General features: G+C 42.4%; 1 pseudogene; it reads left to right on the top strand.

Annotated features, from left to right (window-relative positions):
• The first annotated feature begins 6,489 nt into the window (after positions 1-6,489).
• Positions 6,490-20,441, top strand: LOC144700482 (subtilisin-like protease SBT5.4; annotated as a pseudogene).
• Positions 20,442-21,565: the final 1,124 nt, after the last annotated feature.

The raw sequence follows: 21,565 nt of genomic DNA on the forward strand, positions 1-21,565 counted from the left end.
AAAGGTCGTTTTAAGGTAGAAGATGAGGAACGAGCGGTTGGTTATAACGGAATGTTTTCATTTATTTAAATAGGTGTGAATTTTTCAGAACTGAAAAAGGAAAATAGTAGGAACGTTTGTCAAGATCCATTTTGGTAACTTTGTATTAATGTGATAACATGATAATTGTGCTTATAACTCCGTGCATTTTTTATTTTAGACATCTGGATCATAAATATAGTATGTTATTGTCTGGAATGTTTTTCATTTCTATAAAAAAAGTGTGAACTTCTTAGAACTGAAAAAAGGGAAAATATTTTATGAAAGACAGTCATAAATAGTACGAACGTTTGTCAAAATCCGTTGGTAATTTTGTACCATGTGATAGCATGATAAATATGGTTATAATTCTATGCATTTTACTAAATATAGTTTATAGATCTTTCATATTATTGTCAGGAGATGTTTTAATTTCTGTAAATTGGTGCGAATTTTTAAGAACTGAAAAGGTAAAATATTTTATGAAATACAGTCATAAATAATTGGAAGTTTTGTCAAAACCCCTTGGCAATTTTGTCCTAAGTGCCAACATGACAAATATGGTTATAATTCTATGCATTTTAATGACTCTGGACATCTAAATCATAAATCTTTCATGGTATTAAATAAGTTTTTTAAATGTTTTGAAATTTCAAATGAATATCATTTTATGCATACTATGATTATTTCCACATTCCATGATTATTATTTTATGAAATTCACAGGAGTTAGATGGGATCCTTGTCAATGGGCTGGAGCACTCTATGGAATTTTACAACTAATTATGTGTATAGAAGAGCCTGAGTGAAGAACTCAGTTTTAGGCTTCAAGGAGTCATTAGATGAGTATAGGCCATGACCCGACTCCATCCAATAACTCTGATTTTCCTCCAAAGAGCAGCACAAATTTCAAGTGAAAAAGCCAAAGTGACCTGGAAAATGGTAAGAGAAATCAAAAGAGGCGTTATAGTGATCACGCCCTATGTATACATATTAGTTTCCTCTCTCTCTCTCTCTCTCTCTCTCTCTCTTCTCATTCTTATGGTGCTATAGAAATGGTAGCCAGCAGGCTAAGGCTCTCTAAGGTCAGGGTTATTCAACCTGGTCAATGTAAGTATTTTGAAGTGTTGATTCAATGTTCTTCCATTTCTTCTAGTGAAAATGTCTGATGTAATTGAGAGATATGGATTGAAGGCGGATTGAAGGCTCCAGACATTAACATCAACATCTTAAGAAGTACGTCTAATCAGTTCCTCATCCTTCCTATCCAATTTCCCCTACTTTTTACTTAGGTTTCTCTATGTATCCATCAAATCTACCACTTTCTCTATAGAGTACGATAGTGGACAGGTCGACAAACCATCACAATATGCTGATGTGGATGGTACTAGTGGAGGAGAATTTTATTAGCTAGTACGATGATGAAGCATCATAAATAATCAAATTTATAGCGGAGAATCATGTGCATCATGCAGCACTAGCCTATCCTAATAGAGTTGTTACATCTAAGCAGGGAGTCATCATTGACGCAAAGTTAGTTCAAGCCAACATGATGGTGGAAAACATTGACAAATTAAATGAATCACAAAAATCCATAATTGACAGGCTAACACAAATAAGTCTTTAAAATTTTGCCATCACAACTTTGGCAACCCTTGGAAACCCTATCTTTCGCCACCGTCGCCACTACTACTGCCGCCATCTGTTGCCAATGTTGCCGCTGCCTCTACGCCACCTGCTGCAACTCTGTCCTCATCTCCTGGAACTCCGCCGTCAATGTCATCCTCGTCCTCCCCCGACCTCGTCTCCTGGAATTCTGGCCTTGTCACCTAGGCTGCCTCCCCCCCTCCTCGCCGCGCTCTTACCCTATTTTGCGAGCTACCCCACTGCTCCGACCCCGTCACCACCCTTATCATGCACTAGTAAATGGTGACAACTACGTGTGCAAACTAGAGCTGTCAATCTGGATAATTGAAGATTAACCTGTATGAATGAATCTTAGATTAGTAATTTTTATTTTATTATATATTGTGTCATTTGTACCATCAACTTGGAGGCACTAGTACTGCTTATTGTCAAAAAGCAAACCAGAGGTGAGATTTGGTGGCACAAGGTTTAGTTTTTGTTGTTTCTTAGAGGCCCTTGGAATTAAGTGAACTCCATGTAGGTTTTGATATTGGTAGATTTATTTTCACAATTAGATTATTAATTTTTATTATATAGGGATTATGTATTACTATTTTCCAACATTTTATTATCTTGTTGAACATAAAATTATCCTTTGTTTGCTACATAAATATCATGTTTTTGATGTCAAATATTTTTAGTTAAGTACTCTCTTAAATATATAGCCCTTGAAACTGAATATTTATGTGTCCACTTCATTGATAATTTGTTAAGTGGACTCTACATACTCTGCTTGTGCTTGGACTCTACCCCTTTAACCCCAAGACAAGTTGTGGACCAATATGACTCTTGCTGTCATTACGTATTGTCCAAATACCCAAGCATCCATGTCTCTATCTAACTCTCTTTCTGGTTTCATTTTTCATATATATTTTGTTAATGAAGTCAAACAAATCAAACCAATCGGATTCATACAATATATTGTTGGTTTAAGTGGCTAAGGAATAACCTGGGGGGCTGAATTATGTTCTCTGGCTATATATATTTAATTACTATTTTTAATTAACTAGGATTTTTCTACCTAGGAAATGGGAGACAGTTTTTTTTAGACAGCTTACGCTAATCCTTAATGATGTTTGAGGGTATCCTTCCTAGGATGACGATGTGCCCAAACCATGTTTGTGTGAGTGGTCCCCAATCAAATCACTTGTAAATTGGGCTGAACAAGGATACACTAGACAACTTACTTCAATTGGAAAGTCAAAGCTCTGTCATCCTTAACCCACAAAGTATTCCACTGGACAACTTACTTCAATTTCACCTCCAAAGCCTTACCTGCCTTACCACAAAGATCTAGCAAGAAAATTATATTTTCTGATCAATATCTTCTCCTTAACAAGACTTAATATGACCACTCCTTAAGTAGAATTCAAGACAAGGCCTAATTTCATATATGTTAATAGGAATATTTTTAGATCAGAAATTTATTACTTCGAAGAAAAAAAATCAGTTGTAATTAAGGCCTCCTTGCAGAAATACCTCCCTATCGTGGTCCTTTATTCCTCAATCGTCTTCCTCAAATTCTCTTTAGATGAAATTTATTGGTTCATGTTTGACCTTTGAGGCTTAAAACGAAAATATCTTATTCATTCCTACACCAAATCAGGCGATTCCTCCTGGTTCTCAATATTCAAAATCAAATCAAATAAATCTTCATAAGCCAACCTTTCCATGTTCTTAGTTGACCATCAGATTCCTCTGCATCCAAGTTTAAACCCCTATAACGTTTTCAAAACTCAACCAAAAGATGTGATTCTAACTTCTATGGATTCTTATGGATGTTAGCAACTATTCATAGTTGAACTGAATCTCAAATCAATGTAAAGATTATGTTAAACTTAATATTTGTCTTTGTCAATGAGGCTAACTCATTCATATTAAGTGAACTTAATCTCCATTATCATTATCTCTTAGCCTATCTATACATCACTATGCATCTATCTTCTCATCTATATATATACATATATCTATCTAATTCAATAATCCCTTAATCTCTCCTTCCCTTTTATCATTCATAATTTTATTATCTGTCTTTCTTTCACTCTTCATCTTACCTTCCATTAAACCTAATATCTCTATTAAATAACTTCTTTCATCTGATTACCAGAAAACCCTTATTCCTTATCTAACTAAAATATTAATCTCCATTATCATTATCTCCATCTAATGTTAATTGTATTTCATTATTTTTTCTATCTATATATGTTATTAATCTTCTCTACTTCTTCCACTACCTATACTAATATCATTCTTTATTATACATTAATAGTTCATTTCAATATGCTACTTTCTTATTATCTTTAACATTTATAAAAACATATAAATAATATCTGATATCGCTATCTCAAATCTAGTTCTCTCATCCACTTAATAACTACTTATCACTTACTATATTCACTATCCTTATTAATATTATTAATCCTCCTTAAATATTAGTCAATTATTTGATTCACATGTAAAGGCCATTCTCTGTGGAGAAGACCTCACTCCTACGATACTCTTCACTAAGTTTTCTATCTATATTTTAACAAATTTATTTGATTTGCAAAAACATAAATTCCAACTACATTAAAATTACTTACGTAATTTGCGTTCATCACTTCTACATACACATTAACTGATGACCATAAAGGCTTCATAAGAGAGTTCATTTGATGCTTTGTATCTTCCAGATACAAAGCCCGAGGTGTAGCTTGGCACCCTAGAGGCTGGAAGATACATCTACAAAGTGGGTTAAATCTCCATATTGCTACAATTAATTAAGAAGATTGGCTAATACCTATAATTGGGCCATCCAAGTTATTGACTAGAATGTTACATGGGCGTAGAGGGCAACACACCTAAGATTAAAATGGAATTGGTGGATATAGTTTATTTCAAAAAACTTTCATATATAGTTTTGAGTAAATTATAAATAGAGGAGGGCACCCATTTTTGTCACTGAGGCCAGTCAGAGATGGGCTCCACCCTCTTTCATTCTTCTCCATTTCTCCCTTGGCCACTCGATAGTATTAATGGTTAAAGGATCACTACCATATTCAAGACAAGCTGGAGAAGGATAAATGGAGATCCAATGGTCCCCTGATCCAATAGGGTACTTCTAGAAGATGAACAGGTGAACTACTTTAATACACTCTTCCATGGAGGAAGTAAAGGGTAGAAAAAATTCCCTACAACGTATTAGAAGAAGAACATTCTTTTTACTTGAATCCCGTCAGTTCCTTCATCTTTAAGTGGCACCTATCATCCTCTACTTCATCGTCTTGACAAGGTCATGTGATCGTGCTCCTGCATGAAAAAAGTTACACGTTAATAGTAAAAGAGTTAGTTGAGAGACAGAGAGGAGACAGCAATCATAATATTTTTGAATGGAATCAATTGTACACACATACCGAATGGAATCAATTGTACGCACATACTGAATCCATTGACCTTCAGACAATAGTTGACCCTCAGATGTCTACATGAGCATCGATGATTTTTCGATAATGTTATATTAGATGAATTTGATACTAAAGTTTATTCATTTGACCATATTTCATTTCTCCTTCCCGTATCATTATTTTACAATTTTTACTCGAAAACTGATGATGGCAAGTAACAAAATCTATTAGGGAATCCTGCCCACATACTAAGGGATGAAGATTCAGTAGTCCCCATCCAAAGAAAAGAGCAAAAGGTATCAGAGTTTAGCGTGCTTATAAAATATATACCTGTATGTGTTTGTTTATTGTCAAATTGTTCCTATAAATCCTCTTAGCCATGTAGCATGTGATAACTATGTGCTACAAATAGTTTGAGGCGTATACATTCTGATATATCGGGTAGTGGGATGACGAATGATGTATCCCAACTATAAACATAGGATTCTTTCTCTAAGCTCGACATTAAGGTTGCTACTTGCAGAGATGGCAGTGACTAATAGCCGGGTCCTCCTTATTCTAAGATTCCACTCATCCTTTTTTAGTTCCCACTATATGTTCCTCAGATAAAAGGAACTATGTCAGACTGTCAGAATTAGAAAGAGGGTTTTCTTTCTGGTTTTTCTTCTACTTCCTTTTTCTTCCGTTATCTCCTCCATTAGCACTGTCTCTTGGTGCTCCAAAGGTGTGGGCACAGAGAATCTGTCCCAGCACTATTATCATTAAACTATAACCATTCTGAATAAGCTGAAACGAGTGGAATCATGAGTCATCGTAATTCTACTCATTCCAACTCATCCAGAATGTAGGAAAAATATATGCCACTTGGTCATTACCTGATTGGTTTTCTTGATAAAAAAGCAATGTACACCAGTTCTTTGTTTATAGTTTAATTGAAGCAACACATTCGGGCCGGGATCGACGGGTCGCATTGCAACACAAGGCAAAATAACCGAACGAATGTAGTGACTCAATGGATGATGATTTGAGGCAAAATTCGTAAGAAATAATGAGAAGCACAAGACAGTGATCGAGGTAAGGTGACCGTCCTGGAAGTGATCCGTACGTTCCACGTACGATCCGACTCCCAATGACCCGCTAGATCAACAAGAAACACCAACGGTGCGGGTTCCCATGATCAAACTGGACTACTCCCGAGCAACGAAGATAGGATCGAAAGCGACACAGAAATAACTCTCCCCAAACCCAAAGGACAGGAATCCTATAAACACTAATCCCCGGTGGTGGAGCACGCGAGAAAATACTCAAAGGGGGGGAAGCGGGTTGACCTGTGGGATCGAAGTCTAGTAGATCGCGGTGAATTGAAGCCGTGTTTGTTTGGCGTGGAGTAGACCGACGCAGCGATGGGCAGCTGGGTGGGCAAGGACGGTCGGCCAAGCAGCGACGGGGTAGTTGGCAGCGTCCAGGTGATTAGCAGGCAATCTGGGCGGCGGGCTTCCGGGTCAGGCACCAATGGGGCCGGCGGCGGTCGTCCTGTTGGGGGCACCGACGATCGGCTAGCCCGGGCACTCGGGCTGGGCAGCGGCTGTATTTCTCGGCAGCGGGTGCCCAGGTCGGGGCGCCGGTAGCGGACGAGTGGCAGCATCCCTCGCTGGGCGGTGAACGCTCCTGGCGGGCGCCGGTCGCACCTGATCAACAGGCGCCCTAGTAGGGGCGCCGGCTATGGACGGTTGGCGGACGCCCGAGTCAGACGTTTGTCGTTAGCGGGTGGCCGGCGCCCTGATTGGGGCGTCGGCCTCGAGCGAGCGGCGGGCGTTCTTGGCGGGCGCCGACCGCTGGCCAGTGGCGGATGCCCGCATTTGGGCGTCTGCTGCTGGTCGGCGGTGGCGCTTCTAATGGGCACAAGGGTTGGCGGCGGCAGCGGGCGCCCTGATTAGGCTGTCGCGGGGCAGAGGCAGGGCGCCTCAGCGGCGGCGCATCGGTGTCGCGATCCCGGCGTTGCTGATATGACTTCCGTTCGACGGCGATGCGGCATCGGCGGCGGCGGCGAGGCGGCGGTGGCTTCCTCTTCTCCCTCAAGGGATTCCTCCCTTGTCTTGGAGGATTCCTCCTCTTCCAAGCAATCTGTAAAAAACACAACGATAATTCCTTCTTCTTCTTCTAGGGCATCTCTTCTCCTTTTATCGGAGAGAGAAAACCCTAGGGGTCGGCCCATAATTAGGGAAAAAACCCCTAATTGGGCCGCAAATCCATGGTTCAAAATGCACAGGAAGGGCCAAAAACACGGAGGCCCTCCCCAAATAAACATACGAAGAAAATCCATGAAAACACAAAGGAAATGATTTGGGGAAGCTTCATCTTCAAGCCGTATACTTGATCTCCGGATCCTTCACATTGGCTTGGGCTTCGCGGCGTGGCTGCTCACGTGTCGCAATGGGCTGATCATGTGGTTCGGCTTGTGGATGGTCCCCCATCATTAACTTGAATCGTTTATCACCAAATACATAAAACATAATGGGATTTCATAAACATATATTCTTTACTATGTCCATTAGGACAATAGAATAGTTAATATGTTTTGACTTTTGTCTTATTTATCAGACAATCAAAATGAAACCCATGGGCAAGTTGAATGGCTGACGGCGGTAAGCCGTTGCCAAATTTCATAACATCCCGTCCTCTGTACGGAGAAAAAAACCTAATAGATATTGTTGAAACTCGTTGAAGAAAACAACGAACCGAATGGAGTAAATCCAAACCCATGATGCTATGTGATAATCTCAATTTTAGGGTTAAAATTTGTCATTGGTAATTGAGATTATTCAATAAAAATATATTTAACCGTACTTGAAAATACTTAGTTAGTGATGAGTACGGATCGTCTCCACAGGGAGCGATGATTAAGGAACTATTTTCTTGTACTAGTGATGATTGATGAGAAGATTGATGGAAACAAAATTCAAGGAAGTGAGCTAGTGAAATCGATAAAACACACGTGATTATAAGCTAATTTAACTTAAGAAAAGAGTAAGCGGTTGTGATGGATATGACAATGAATGATGGTATGAATGAAGATAGTGATTGGATGTGAAGTAGTGTGGTGGCGAGGATAGAGAGATGAGAGAAGAGAGTAAAATGAAAGTGCAAGAACGATGATAAACATTAATTATGTTAACTATGGCGTCGGGAAAGAGACAACGTAAGGTGAAGATACTTACCTCAGATCCTTACGTTCTGCTAGTATCACGGCAATTTACGAGTGCCGGTAAGCTCCCCCTCTTCTCTAATGCTTCTTCCCACACACCTAGGACACCAAGAAAACTCTTGATGGATCTCAAAACTCACTATCTTTCAATCAGCCCACAAAAGTAGGAAGCAAGTTCAAGATCATTTTTACAATGATCCAGGCCTCTATTTATAGATCAGAGGGTATTAATAGAAAGAGGAGGGGAAGATGAAGCAACACCGAAAATTTCAGCTCAATCTGTGTGGTAGATCAAAAGTTATGGCTGTTTGAAGTTGAAGTAATCCTAGCCTTTATTTTCTTCTCTCTCCTCATCAATGTTAAGAAGTCAAAGCACTTGGTATTCTGTGAATTTTCGTATTCCGTGGTTTTTTGTATTCTTTGGCTTTTCATATTCCGTGGTTTTTTGTATTCTTTGGCTTTTCATATTCCGTAGCTTTTTGTATTCTGTGGCTTTTTGTATTCCATGACTTTTTGTATTATGTGGCTTTTTGTATTCCATGGCTTTTTGTATTCTATGACTTTTCCTATTTCGCGACTTTTCGTATTTCATGGCTTTTTGTATTTTGTGCCACGTGTACATGACAAAAGGACAAAAAATAAAGAAAAAAACATCTTTCTTGACGCTGACATGGTGGCGCGTCAGCACGCCATGTCACCCTACGCCATAAAAAGCCAAAATACTTAAAATTTCATATTAAATATAATAAAATGCCAGAAAATATGTATAAATATATTTTTTAAGTAAAAAATCATATCTTTCCAAATTTAATGTCAAAATATTCTAGAACAATCATATTTTGTCTCAATATCATATACTTATAGAATCTATTGTTAGAAAAATCCCAACAAATGTAGAAAATTCAGAAAATCATTCTAAAAATGGATTTAATCATTTTAAGCTTGATAACATGCAAATATGAGTGATTTAATGTAAATAAACATGTAAATGTGATCATATAAGGTACTAATAATGCATGTTATCACTATGGTAGAAATGCGGAATCGACTCAGACAAGATAAGTATGTTGGCATATAGAGATAGATAATAAGAACCTCTTACGTCACCAACATGACGTCAACGTCCAACGCTCTCGGTGCAGGGCACTAGCTTCTCGTGTGATGCAGTAGAACAACACCTCCTTGAACTCCCAAGCCAAAGAAGTAACCACCAAGGAATCATGAAGACAAAACAGGGGAGAGAGAGATAGGAGAAGAGAGGAAGAGACAAGAAGAATGAACAAAGCACTTGACGACTGCTTACACGGATTAGGGTTCAAGGGGGATGAGAACCCCTTTAAATAACAGAGAAATGGGCCCTAAATGGGCCATTTCTCACAAAATGACAAGAAGGGAGGGGGCACACCTAGATTCCCGTGTGCCCCTCCCTCATTGGGGCATTAACAAGCGAAGCCCCCCTCACCCGCATTCCCACGGTAGGAGGGCTGACAAACCCCAATAGATATGGTTACTAGCGAATCATTATCTATTTCTTTTTGGCGGGTTATAAATTTCTCAATAGAATTAGAAGGTTTCAATTTAGCGTTTATGGGTATAGGGCTGAAGAAGATCTAACAAAAACCGACATCATCCTATTTAATATTTGTCAACTGTGTTATTATTTGATTCCACGATACTATTTGTCACAAATGTATATAAGAGCCTTCGTGTTATACACATCTAGTTTTTTCTATCGCTACCCACTTCCACGTACGAACTGTGAGTGGAGACCTAGATGGCGCTAGAGGTACAAGAATTGTATCAGAATGCATGTCATAAACTTCCATCGACGAATTTCATTTTGCAAATAACATTATTTTTTTTTACCATTTTTCGTTGTCTTCTTTATATCTCAAAAATAACTTAGCACGTGTGTTGTATGAAACGTGGAATTACTCTTATGTGAGAAACCAAATGCTCGTTTGGAAAGTGTATTGATAACCACAATGATCGGCATTGTTGAAAGATTGTGTTCATAGATTACAAGCCTGTTGTGATAACGCCGCTGAATATGGGTTGGATATTGCAATTCGTTAAAGACTGGCGTGTTCAAAGCATAATGGAGCAAACAAAGACTTTATGAATTATTCTCTCAGAAGCTAATATAATTTTATTGGGTGAAGAAATCAGTTTGACTTGCCTACCATCGGCTATTAAAGTATAATTGATTTTTCCAATTTCTTGACTAGTTCCAAATGACCTGAATGAAGGCATGAGAATTATCAAACATCTCCGCATTGGTTCGTTCGTCGATTCCAGTCTTCGGACGACTCTTTGATGAGAAACAATTAGAAAAACAAGAAAAATGATATTTCGCGGTTCATTCAGTTCCATTTTTTGAGAATTAAAATATTCATATAAAGATGTTCAATCTTTTTGTCCATAGTGTATGGACTTGCCTACCAGTGGCTATTTAACTAGAATTTATTTTATGTATTTCTTGACGAGTTCCCATGACCTGAATGAAGGTGTGAGAATTATGGAACCTCTCCGCGTTGGTTCGTTCGTCAATTCTAGTCTTCGGGTGACTCTTCAATGAGAAAAAAAAATTTAAAAGAAAAATGATATTTCGCAGTTCATTCAGTTCTTTCCTTTAGAATTAAAATATTTATATAAAGATGATCAATCTTTTTATCCACAGTTTTTGGATTGTGGTTGAGAAGCCCATGCATATTATAATGGCCTTTTCTTGAATTGGCATACTTTTTAAACTGTTTTTATTTCCTACACTTTAGTTCTCTGTCAGGGCAGTGGCTAAATCTGATACGTATCCTGCAGGACTGATTCAATGGATCAATTTCATAATATAAGCCTGACTCACCTTTTGCCTGATATAAAAGAAGAGATGGAGGCAGTTCTCTATCAGAGGTACCATAAAACGGGAACAAAGAGCTACGGGCCACGACCAGTTGAATCAGAAATGGGATCTTCTTCTCCAATAATGTTTTACCTCAAATTAATCCTTCAACTTTGGATGTTAATGGCCGTCGCTTCTACAGACAGGTTATTGTGGTTTTATGAATGTCAATTTCCTTAATGTTTATATGCTGCAAACTGACCGTGTGTCTCATACTCTGCATCCAGTCATACATCGTGTACATGGGGGAGCATATGGAAGTTCAGGAGGAAGCCTCTTTGATAAATTCCAAAAATATTACTGCCTCTTTTCCCGACAAAATAAAATCACCATCACTCCACTGACGTTCTTGCACGCCATATAGTAGAGAGAAGGCGTGAGACTCTATCTGCTATTCATACACAAAAGTCATCAACAAGTTTGTCGCTTTCTTGGAAGAGGAGGTAGACGAAATATCAAGTGGGCACATAGTGAATTGTTTTCTTAATTCATCTCAGTATAAATACTTGATAAATTGCAATTCACTTGTGATCTCTTGCAGAGTCACCAGGGGTGCTTTTAGTGTTTTCTAACACAGCAAGGCAAATTCAGACAACCCCGTCATGGGAGTTCATGAGGTTGGAAACGGCCAACGGAATACTGGCGGGCTCCCTATGGACAAACACAAGATTTGAGGACGATGTCATCATCAGAAATCTTGACACAAGTAGTAATCTTTCTAGCGATGGGAGAGGGAAAAGATGAAAGAGAGAGAGCGGCGAATAGAAAAATAGGGTTTGATACATCTTGACAAGACTTCCTCATGCACTTATATAGGATATGAGAGAAGAGAGAGAATGTGGGCCCACTAAAGAACGAGAGAGAGGGAGAGAGAGATTCCAACACTCCCCCTCAAGCTGGAGTGTGGAGATCAAACATGCCCAGCTTGCGTCTAGTAGTCTCATACGCCGTCCAAGTCAGCGCCTTCGTAAGGATATCTGCAAATTGATGTGCGGAAGCAACATGAGGAGTACACATAGTACCATCTATGATGAACTGTCGAATGAAGTGGCAATCACTTTTGATATGCTTGGTCCTCATGTGAAAAGTGTCGTTGCTAGCGATGAAGGTAGCGGCTTCATTATCAACATACATCTTCATAGGCAAGGGAGGTGGAAAGCCGAGTTTATTGAGAAGGGATATCAAATAGAGCAGTTCAGATGTTGTGTCTTTCATGGCCCTGTACTTTGACTCGGTAGTGGAATGGGAAATCACAGATTGTTTCTGTGATCTCCATGTGAACAGATTGCCCCCAACATAAGTGGCATAGCCACCATGAGACTTGCGATCCTCCTTATCGCCCACGTATCCTGCATTAGAATAAGCCGTAACATGTAGATGACCATGCCTCCGGTACAATAGGCCTTTTCCGGGGGCTCGCTTGATGTAGGCGAGAACACGATATACACCGTCAAGATGTACTACACGAGGAGCTTGCATGAACTGACTCAATACACTCACTTGCATATGCAATGTCAAGGCTTGTCACAATTAGATAGAGAAGTTTACCAACAATGTTGTTGCCTTATCCCACCAATCAAAATTTTCCTCCATAGGAGAAGATATGGGTTTAGATATGAGCATACCCGTTTCTTCCAGGATATCTAAAGCATACTTCCGCTGGCATAAAACCATGTGGTCGGGGTGAAAAGCAATTTTAAGACCAAGGAAGTACCGTGGTGGGGAGAGATCGCGCATCACAAAATGCTGACGAAGGTAAGCCTTGGTCGCAACAATCTCGACCTCGTCACTGCTAGTGAGAATAATATCATCAACATAGAATGCTAGCACAATGCACCCCATGGGAGTTCACTTGTGCATAACTATGGGATCGAAGATAGTGGAGATGAAGCCATAAGCAAACAACAACTTGGAGAACTTGTGAAACCATGCACGAGGGCTTTACTTCAAGCCATAGATTGCTTTGTCCAAGAGACATACCATAGAAGACTCCCCCTGAGAACATACCCAGGATGTTGCTCCATATAGACTTGTTCCTCCAAGTCTATATGGATTGAGTGCCTGATTGAGTGCCACTGAGAAGAGGACCCGAATGGAGCTGAGACAGGCCGCTGGAGAGAAAGTCTCAGTATAGTCGAGACCATAGGCTTGGGAGAAGACGCGAGCAACAAGACGCGCCTTGTACTAGGCAATAGTACTATTAGGATTGTACTTGAGGGAGTACACCCACTTACAGGAGACAACATTGGAGTTGGACGGGTGGGGCACCAGCTGCCACGTGTCTCACTAAATGAAGGCAACATATTCTACATCCATAGCCCCCTTCCACTTTGGTACCTGCAAAGCTTCAGAAGACGATTTCGGAATTGATCTAGTGATAATGGAAAGGGCAAAGGTGCGATAGGACGGAGAGAGACGAGTAGAGGAAACACGATGGCTAATAGGATGTTGAGTACATCGATGTGTGCCTTTTCCAAAGGCAATAGGAAGGTCAAGTTTCAAGGGAGGAGAGGAAGGTACAGCTGATAGAGGTGTGGGGGAGGCTGTAGGGTCGACGAGTATAGGAGGAGATGTAGGGATGACAGGCTCAAGAGCAGGATAAGGTGCGGAGAGTGGTGGAGAGTCAAGATCAGATGAAGAGTCGGCCGGGATGGTGGAAGGAGAGGAAGCGGTAGCGAAATAAAAAATGGAAGCTGAGCAAAGCGGAGTGAGAAGAGGGCCTCTAGTGCCAAAAGGAGTTACAAAGACGGATGAGGGAACTAGGGGTGATGGTGTGAAGTATGAAACATCCTCGTGGAAAGTGACATCGACAAATGTGATGTAGCGGCGTGCATAGGGAAAGTAGGCCCGGTAACCTTTCTAAGTCTTGGAATAACCAACAAAGACACCCTTGAGAGAACGTGGAGCGAGTTTGGATAACCCGGGGGTGTGATCGTGAACAAATGCAATGCAGCCAAAGACTCGAGGAGGTAATGAGAATGTGTCTGCATTGGAATGAAGCCGCTGAATAAGAACAACCCCACTTAAGGCATCAGAAGGAAGGTGATTCGACAAGAATGTGGCAGTAAGTGCTACATCAAACCATAGATACATGAGAACATGCATAGCAACCAAAATGGTACGCACCATATCCAAGAGATGTTGAAGGTTCAGCTTAGCCACTCCATTCTGTTGGGAAGTGTAGGGGCAAGTCGTCTGATGGATAATCCATTTTTTTGCACAAAAGGTCTCCAAAGAATGTTGTACAAATTTCAAGGCATTATCCATACGAAGTACCTTCGGGTTGGTAGTGTATTGTGTATTGATCTCCATCACAAATTGTTGAATCGTGTCTAGGACTTGTTTTCGACTCTGAAGAATGTACATCCGGCTACATCTAGTGTAGTCATCCACGAAGACAATGTAGTATCTCCCCTCGGAAGGTGAGGTATGTTGTGCAAGGCCCCATACGTCGGAATGCACAAGATCGAAAGGTCAAGCGGAAGGTATGCCAATGCGTGCAAGATATGATGATCGATGATGTTTCCCTAGTTCACATGATTCCATTTGAAAGAATGCACATTAATCCATGGTAAGGCTTCTTTGAGTTTTGCAAAACTTGGATGTCCCAAACGACAATGGCATAAAAAGGAGTTTTGGGAAGCACATTGGGAGGTAGAAAGCAAAAACAAAGCAAGTAGTCCAGCTGATGGTAAAGCAGGCATGAGCTCATAGATTCCTCGTCCATTCTCCCAGCCTAGTCTAATCCTATGCCGCGTACAAAGATCCTAGACGATGTAGTGATAAGGATAGAAGAAAACACCACAGTTGAGGGCTTTGGTGATGGCACTGATGGAAATCAGGTTCATGGGAAAACCAGGAATGTAAAGGACATTGTGGATGGCCAAAGAAGATGTAGCCTGAGTGGTTTTTGACCCCTTTATAGAACACGGATGACCATCAACAATGTTGACGTCAGGGTGTGAGGTGTCTGGGGAATAGGGTTTTAAGATGGAGGAGGTACTCGTCATATGAGTCGAAGCTCCTGAGCCAATTATCCAAATCATATTAGAAGCTAAGAGGGGGGACATACCTCATACCTGGAGTGGAGAAGCTTCCTCCGGCATAGGAAGCTGGACAGGCGGCGAGAGAAGCCACATTAGTTGATGCACCCGGCAGAGTGTGCAAAGCGGATGTGCGGGAAGCCTGGAGATATGCAAGCTCTGTAGGTAAGGCCGAGATCTGGTAACCAGCCGCACATGAGGCTGCAATGGACATAATGGACATCGTAGAGGGAGGTGAAGTGCGGCCGGTGCAGATTTGCCCCCATAGGCGGCGAGTACCCATGCTGGTTTGCAGAATTCCTTCCAACACTTCTCAGAGGGATGTACAACTTCCCACAATACTTGCACGGAGGGAAAGCATTCCGTGGCTTTTCGGAGGTAGGCCCCTTGCCCAAGGGCTTCAGGGGACCTCTAGATCCACTAGATGCAGCTAGGGTAGAGATGTTGGCCAAAGGTATAGGCGACAAGTTAGGCACATTGTCCTGAACCCGGAGTGCTACAAAAAAAATCTCCTCGATGGGCATCACTTGAGAACAAGCAAGAACTTGTCCACGTATCATATGGGCGAGCTCGGGCTTCAGTCCACTCAGGAATGCACCAGCTCGAAGTTCATCTCGATATCAAGCCAATGTGTCAAAATCAGTAGATGGAGGCTGATACACTGCTATAACGGTTATTAGAGACTCCATTGCACCATAATAGTCCTAGAGTGAGCGAGAACCCTGCTTGCATGCCAATAGATCCTTGTATAGACGAACAGTCTTATTGACATTACATTTGTTGGCGTACATCGTCACTAGTCACTGCCATAGAGCACGAGCTGGGCGAGTCTAACTAATAGGTTGCATGATCATGGTGTTGACGCTCTGACACAACGACGTACATACTGCCGATTCAAGGTTAATCCACTCGGCCTAGGTAGGATCTGACTAGTTCGGCGGAGGATACGTCAGGTGATATTGAAGTTGATGAGAATTCAAGAATTCCATGAATGCAGTCGACCACGAACTATTATTAGTTCCGTCAAACATATATGCCATCATGAACGAGTGCCTCACAGGGGTTGGGCCGAGGGGAGCAGTTTGGACGGAAGATTCTGGTGTGTGTGCCATGAGAGAGATGCCTCCTGACGCCTAAGAGATAGGAGTGCGGTCTGAGAGATAAGAGCGTTGTCTATAATGACGTCGTCGGAGAGATAGGAACGCCGTCGGGAGATCATAACGCCAGTGTATGGCGCCGACTGGAAGAGTGGAGACGTCGCCGGATGTATGCCTGAGTGTCACACGGTCAAATCTCGAGCTAGGTTTCTTGCTCGGAATTGGCGTGTGCTGGCCTCAGTGCTTGGAGCAGAACACTGAGCAGCCTTGATCTCGTACAGCGGAAGCTTGTGCAATTGCTTAAGATCGCTTGAAAGGGGTTAGAGGAGATGTTGGTGCTAGGCACCGTTAGTGAATAGGGTCATTGCATTGATATCTTAAAGAGTACATCAAGATTACAAGGGGGAAGATGAGGGGTGTTACTAGAAATGAGACGAGGTGCCTTGTGCCGAAGTAATGTCGCCACACCGCGTCAGGGCCGCCGCTCCACGCGCGCACGCCCGCTTTGCCGCTACACAAGTGTGCCGGGCCGGGCGCCGTGCGCCCGCAGGCCTGGCGATCACACACGCCACCCCTGCCTTGACGATCACACACGCCACCGGCACCCATGTCAACACTCTAGCGCGCAGTCTGCACGACGCCGCCGCATTCAACGCCCCCGAGCTGGGCGCTGCGTGCCCAGCACTACCCGTAGGAGCGCTGCGCGCCCACTGTGTCGTCTCGGCGCTCTCTATGCGCCACATGCCTTAGTCTCCTAGCAGGATGTCTCCCCACCGCGCGCCCCGCACACGCAATGCTCGCGCTGCCCGCGCGGCCGCTGCGCGGCACCCCGCACTACTCCGCGCGCTGCACCCGTGGCATGTCGCCCGGCCTGCGCGTCCCGCACCCGCGTGCATCACTTCCCGCTCCCGCGTGCAGCGCTCGGCGCTAGCGCGTAGCGTTGGCGCCCGCGCGTGGCGCTTGGCTTTGGCGTGTGGCGCTTGGCGCGCGTGCGCACACGCCGATCAGCCCGCGCGCCCAGCACGCGCAGACCGTACCTGATCCGTCCCGCCTTGGACGTGGACGGCCACGTGCGCAGTCTGCCGTGAATCACCACCGACAGTGGCAATGGCCTAATAGATCAGGTATTTGGGCATCGCTACCCATTATGCCTTGTGCCGAAATACAACGGACACGCCCTCCCAATAAGCATGCAGGCCTCTAGGCAGGGAATGCTGCCTAGTTAGGGGCCTAACACTGAGAGATAGGAGCACCGCTTATAAAGACCCGCCAGAGAAATAAGAACACCGCCGAAGAGATAGAAACACCGGTGGTTGGCACCGCATGGAAGAGTTGAAGGCGCATTCGACGAGTGCGGGAGGCGTATTCGTTCCTCGAGCCAGTATGCTCAGCTTCGGCAGTGGCACAGCTAAGGGCAGCTCGCCAAGAGCCCGTGTGGCAGCGTACCACATTTGCTGGCCTAAGCCCAACAGCCAAGGAGCATGCTACGACGCAAACACGTTAGCAGCTTTCAAAGCAGCAATACAAGATGGAGTCGACGTTCTATCCGTGTCCATTGCAGGTCGACCTACTAATTATTTTCTCGATGGATTGGCTGTCGGGTCATTTCACGCAGCGAAGCGAGGGATCAATGTTGTTTTTCCCACCGAAAATGTGGGACCTGAGTATGGAAACGTGACAAACGTGGCCCCATGGATATTTACTGTTGCTGCAAGCACAGTAGACAGGGAGTTTACCTTGTTTGCGACGATTGGGAATTGCACACAGTTTAAGGTGACACAATATCCGAACAATTCTCCATCCCTCTTGGGTTTTTATATCGCTGCTTAAATCATTGTTTGGGTTACTTACTATCAGGGTTGGAGCTTATCCACCTCCAGTCTTCCCCCATACAGATTCTTTCCTCTGATTCTTTCCACAGCCACTGCCTCAGCAAATTCTTCCACTACAAATGCGTAAGAACATATGTTCCTGCTTCTTATTCAACTATTTTCGTTGACTAAGTATCAAATCGTTCTCCTCTCTCAGCGAAATTTGCCTATCGGGATCCTTGAACCCGGAGAAGGTGAAGGGGAAGATTGTGATATGTGCTATTGGAAATATTACTGGTGTCGAGAAGAGCGTAGTTATTTCGCAGGTCGGCGGCGTCGGCATGATCCTCATCAACTCGTGGAGGGAGGGTTATGATGTGGATGCTGAGCCTTTTCTCCTTCCCACCGTAACCCTATCATACGAAGATAGTCAGAAGCTACTGACTTATACTACCTCAACCGCGTAAGTGCCCATGTTGATTTCTGTTTCTTGCTGCATTTAAACTTCATGAAACCATCAAACTGATTCCACTTATGAAAACATTTTTTAACCCCACTTTTCCCCTACTGAAAAGCTTTTATCTTTCCAAAACAAAATATTCGCGAATACTCTGATAAAAGCACACGCATTGTCTAAATAAAACTTACAAAACGAACACTGTGATTGGCAGTGGTTAAAATACATTATAGAAATAATATTTTCTTGAAGATATCCTTGCCCTGGAAATCACTCTTTCGGATTTATTGAAATACATTCCAATGATTAAGTTTAAAGCTAATTATGTTTGGTGGCTCACATTTTTGGCTACAGATTTCCGATAACCAGTATCTCTGCACCCTTCACAAAGCTGGGTACTCGCCCTGCTCCTTTCTATCAAAAGATAATGATGGCTCCTCGAGGACAGCTGTACGCCCACCGAACTGCTCCACCAACGACTTGACAGTGAAGCTTCTAGAAGCATGTACGGACGCCGCCACAAGCCTTGAGCCACGCCCTTTTCAGGCCCGAACACGTTGCTCTATGACTGCTCTTACACTGTCCCAAGGTGCCACACGTCTACCACTACGGTCTGACACGACTGCCAGCTCCAGCCATCATTCCCGATAGTATGGCGTCAAGCACTGTGGTTAATGCAGTTATTAAATGTATTGCCGCCCTTACTCTCCTATAAATAGCTTAACATTTCCCTGATTTATTTCTATGGGATTTTCCTCTTCAATCCTGATCTCTTCTTCTTCTTCTCAATCTCTCTCCTTTGCTACAACTCCCTCTTCTATCACTTTCGTGGGGTTACTTTTCTTCTCCCGGACCAAACACCATTAATCCTGAGATTCTCAAGGTAAATTGCCCTCCCTCTCTCTGTCTCTCGCTCTCTATCCATCTGTCTATCCATCTATCTATATATGTATTTATATATGTCTCTTTCTCTATCTCTACATGTCTGTCTGTCTGTCTCGCACTCTCTAACGAGGGATGGGTGCAGCCGGACATCACGACACCTGGTGTGAGAGTGCGTGCAGCCTTCACTAGAGTAGTTGGTCCATTCTATTTAGCAATCGACACACGACGCGTTCCCTTCATGGTTTTTTCTGGAACTTCCATGGCATGCCCTCACATCGCTGGCATTGTGGGCCTCTTAAAAGCCCTTCACCCAGATTGGATCCCCGTGGCAATCAAGTCGGCAATCAAGTCGGCAATCATGACCACAGGTAACTCTCAATAAATTTGAATTTGCCTCTTGAAGATTCACATCTCATCCAAATGTCAGCAATCAAGTCGGCAATCATGACCACAGGTAACTCTCAATAAATTTGAATTTGCCTCTTGAAGATTCACATCTCATCCAAATGTCGGCAATCAAGTCGGCAATCATGACCACGGGTAACTCTCAATAAATTTGAATTTGCCTCTTGAAGATTCATATCTCATCCAAATGTTAACTTGTACATTCTCTCCTTAGCTACAACTCAAGACAACAGAGGGGTCAACATACTTGATTCCTTCTTCCTTCTGGCCAATCCTTTCAGCTACGGTGTGGGACATGTCCTACCAAACCGTGCAGCGGATCCCGGCCTGGTGTATGACCTTACAGTGATAGACTATCTCAATTTCTTATGCGCCAAAGGATACAACTCCAGCCAGATTTTCAGCTTCCAATAGGCGGCCTTTTCCTTCCCTCCTGCTCCACCTCAGATTATTGATCTGAACTATCCTTCCATTACTTTGTCATCCCTTGCTAACCGCAACACCGCTAACAGTAGGCTTAAAAATGTTGGGCCTTCCAGCATGTACACAGCATTTATTCTCGCACCACAAAACGTTTCTGGGACCGTGGTACCGAGTACTTTGGAGTTAACTACATACGACCAGGAGAGGAACTTCAGTATCACGTTCAAAGCAAAGATCGGTGCAGTGAAGAATATGTATATGGTCAGACTCGCTTCGTAATGTCACCAGTCCCATGGTGATTGGGATCGTGTAATGCTTTGGGGTGATCATTTGTAATAAAAACCCAACGACATTGAGTTCGGCGTCATTGCCACTTATCCAAAGAAAATGTTCCACTGTATTTTAGAAAGTGTGTTCAATAGATTTATTGATACCGACTATCTAATAGACTTTTGTATCGACCGAGTTGTGTGTTTAAGTACTAGCAGTGACAACAATATTCACATAGACCTGGGTTTTTACTGATTCAATATCACAACTACCAACCTTTATGTGAAAAAAAAATGCGAGGCAGTTGAGGGCAAGCTTCTACAAAATTTCATACTTTGTGAGTCATAAGCTCCATACTGATAATTAGAACAAACATGCCCATTTGAGTAATAGTTTCATATACTTTACATGTTTATTATCACTGAGATGTTCCATGGACGCATACTTTGTGTGCTATTTTATGGATCTTTTTACGTTAAGTTATAAATGAAAACAAAGTATAGGAAATATATACATAGAAATTGATTTATTTAAACATTTTTAAGGTTTTAATACATTAGATTTTAGTCAGCAAAATCAAAGACTTGTGTTAGGACGATGAATCTTTAAGAAAAATAACATTATGCACAACACTGGTTATCCATGATGAGGATTGAGGAGTGAAACTAAACAGTCTATGCACCAGATTTCTCCAATTTAAAGTGCAATATCTAAAACCCAAGAGTTAAGAGCCCCAACTTCAAATTCAACGTCAAGTGTAATATCCAACTTCAACTTCAAGTTCTGCCTTTGTCTCCTTTATCTTTCCACAGTTTTGGATCTACAAACAGATCCCGCCATCTCTATATAGAGACACCCTTAAATTTTGTTCCCAATTAAGCTAGAAAATTAATTTTCTCGTTCAAAAGCCCATTGGGTCTTTATATCTTCAAGAGTAACGGATTGAAGTGATGGCAATCTGATGAAGAGCGGTATCTTCTATATTTC

The sequence above is a fragment of the Wolffia australiana genome, chromosome 3 (genome assembly GCF_029677425.1).
Source record: "Wolffia australiana isolate 7733 chromosome 3, ASM2967742v1".
Taxonomy (NCBI): domain Eukaryota; kingdom Viridiplantae; phylum Streptophyta; class Magnoliopsida; order Alismatales; family Araceae; genus Wolffia; species Wolffia australiana.